Source organism: Penaeus monodon, chromosome 23 (genome assembly GCF_015228065.2).
Source record: "Penaeus monodon isolate SGIC_2016 chromosome 23, NSTDA_Pmon_1, whole genome shotgun sequence".
NCBI lineage: Eukaryota > Metazoa > Arthropoda > Malacostraca > Decapoda > Penaeidae > Penaeus > Penaeus monodon.
In genome coordinates, this window is record NC_051408.1 from 7,501,474 (window position 1) to 7,504,938 (window position 3,465).

Here is a 3,465-nt window from a genome sequence, read left to right on the forward strand (position 1 = left end):
ACGGAAACACCTTGTCTCCATTAAATCCAGCAACAACCCGAGAAAGAAATTTCTTAGGAAAAGAGTTTGCCGACGAGGATGGGATTCGAACCCACGCAGGGAGACCCTATTGTTTACAGCCAACGTTTAAACCCCTGGGCCACCTCGTCATCTTGCAAGGTGATTTTTGGTTTTTGGCTATTGAACTTGTCAGTTTTACCGGCTGCCCTCCAAAGCCCCAAACGATTCTTTCTTTTTTTATATCCCCCTTAAAAAATTGCGTGGTAGGAAAAATTAGTAGTTATTAAGAATCAGGATCAGATCACCCCCAGAGTAAAAACCCTAGTCTGCTTTTTTTCATCAGACACCTTTTAAAAATATTTCCCCTTTCCTAAAAAAGACCCTTATTTTGCCCTCAACTAGAATCAAAACTTTACCTTACCTTAAAAAGAACCTTGCCTTAGACGAGAACCTTACCTTGGACAAGAACCTTACCTTAGACAAGCACTTACCTTAGACAACGACCTTACTCTAGACAAGAACTTTACCTAAGACAAGAATCCTGCCTTCAACAAGAACCTTGTCGTAGACAAAAACATTGCCTTAGACGAAAACCTTGCCTTTTGCAACCCTTACTTAGACAAGAGCCTTGGCCCAACAAGAAACCCAGGGAAAAACCCTTTCCTTTTCAAGAAAAATTTCTTTAGCCAGAAAAACCCCAGACAAAAACCCCTTTGGAAAAATTGTTTTAAAAAAGAACCGCTTTTTTAGAAAACCTTTCTTTTGCCCAAAAACTTCTTTAGCAAAAAACCCTTTCTTTACAAAACCTTTCTTTAAAATTTTTTAGACAAGACCTTGCCTTTGGGAAAATTTTCCTTAACAAGGACTTGCCCTTTAAAAAAAACCTTAGACAAAAAACTTTTTTGAAAAAACTTGCCCTTAAAAAAAAACCCTTGCAAGAAACTTGCCCTTTAAAATATTTGAAAGGAATTCCTTTAGAAATTTTTGACGGTTAAATTTTTTTTTTTTACCTTAGACCCCAAAATCTCCTCAGAAAAAACCTTTCTTTTAAAAAATTTGCCACCCAAAAACCTCCTAGACGACAATTACAAAAATAGAATAAATAATTTCTTCAAATCCAAGAAAAGGTTTCGGGGGTTTTCCAAAATTCAAACGAAGACCCAAAAAGGAACGGTCAAATTTCCCTTTTCATTGTGAAAATTATTATTTCTTAATTTTATAAAATTGCTTAGCCCCTCAACTAAACGATTTTTTTTTTTTATTATAAAATTATTATAAAATATTTTTAATCTTTAAAATATAATCTTTAAAAACCCTTTCTTATAAAGAACACCCGAGAAAAAAAAATTTCCCAGGAAAGTTTTCCCACAGGGGGGATTCGAAACCCACCCCGGGGGAAACCCCAAAGAGAACGCCTTTAAAAAATCGGGACCTCTCTTAAAAAAAAATTTGGGGGTTAAATTTGGCCTTTCTAACTCTTTCTTTTCCGCCCGGTCGGGCGACCAGAACTTCCAGACCCAAAAAGCCCAAAAAAACTGCTTTGCCCAAGGGGCTTAAAAATTTTTTCCGCCCAAATAGAAAAACAGGGGAAAGAAGGTTTAATCTAGAAATAAGTTCTTAGACAAGAAAACCCTTTTTTAACAAGAATTTTCCTTTAAAAAGGCTTGCCTTAACGAAAATTTTAACAATTATAAAAGAACCTTGCCCTTTTCAAGAATTTACCTTAAAGAAACCCTTACCTAAAAAAGAACTTTTCCTTAGAGAGAAATTCCTTGACAAACCTTACCTTTAAAAGAACTTGCCTTAAAAGAACCTTCCCTAGACAAAAACCTTACTTTTAAAAAAAGCTTGCCTTAACAAAAACCTTGCTTAACAGAAACCTTTAACTTCAGACAAGAACCGTTTAGAAAGAACTTGCCCCTTAGACAGGACCACCTTTGCAAGAACCTTACTTAGAAAAAAACTTGGTAAAAACAACCTTTTTTAGACAAAACTTCCTTTGACAAAACCTTTCCTTGAAAAAAAAAACTAGACAGGACCTTACTTAGACAAGAACTTGCCTTTGCAAGGCCCACCCTTTGAAAAAAAAACCGATTATTTTAAAAATTTCCCCAACGTTAATTTTAAAATTTCAATTTTAACAAAAAACGCCCTACTTTTTTTAAAAACTTAAGGGAAAACATACCACCAAAAAATTGCTTAGACAAAACCCCAGGCAAAATCCCGAGAGAAAGAAAAATTTTTTGAAAAAAAAAGCCCTTTCGCCGGAACGGAAAAAATTGGGAATTCCGGGGAAAAAACCCCGCAAAGGCCCGACCCTTATGGTTTTTGCAAAAATTTCCCAAAAAGCCCTTAAACCCATCGCAAAACCTTTTTTTCCTTTTTATAAAGCAATAAAAAAATTTTTTGGCCCAAATTTTTATGCCCCTAAAAAATGGAAAAATTTCCCCTTGGGGTTAAAACCGGGCCCCTTTGTTTTTTTCCCTCCCCCCCTTTTAAAAAATTTAAAAAATGGGGTTTTTTGGAGACTTTTGGGTAGCCCCTTGTTTATCCCCCTAGAAACAAAAAAAATTGTAGCTTTTCTTTTAAAAAGAACCTTGCCTCAGACCTTTTCTTAGACAAGAAAACCCTTACCTTAGATAGGAACCTTACCTTAAACAAGTCTTGCCTTAGGCAAAAAAATTTACCATAGACAAGTCTTGCCTTTGCACAAGAAACCCTTGCCTTAGTCAAAAACTTTACTTTAGACGAGAAAAATTACCCCAAAAAGAAGAAATTTTCCTTAGACAAAACCACTTTTGAAAATAACTTTGCCTGAGCCAAGAACCTTGCTCTAGACAAGAACTTTACCTTAGATAGGAACCTTACCTTAAACAAGTCTTGCCATACACAAGAACCTTGCCTCAGACAACAACCTTTTCTTAGTCAATAACTTTACATTAAACGAGAACCTTACCTTAGGCAAGAACCTTAGCTTAGACAAGAACCTTACCTTTGATAAGAGGCTTGCATTAGACAAGAATCTTGCCTTAGACGATTTACATTATAGAAGAACCTTCTCGTAAACAAGCACCTACATTAGACAAGGATCTTGCCTCAGACGAGAAACCTTATCTTAGACAAGAAAATTTGCCTTGAAAAATTCCTTAAAAAACTTGCTTTAGAAAAACCTTCCTTTGACAAAAACCTTGGGGTTTAAAAAACCAAAAACCTTGGGTTAACAAAAACCTTGTCTTAGGCGAGAACCTTATCCCTTAGTCGAGAGCTTTATCTTAGACAAGAGCCTTGGTTTAGAAAAGAACCTTTCCTTAGACAAGAACCTTACCTTAGACAAGAGCCTTACCTCAGACAAGAACCGGAACTTAGGCAAGAACCTTACCTTAGAGAAGAACTTTTCCTTAGAAAAGAACTTTACCTTAGACAACCTTACCTTAGACAAGAACTTTGCCTTAGCAAGCACCATCT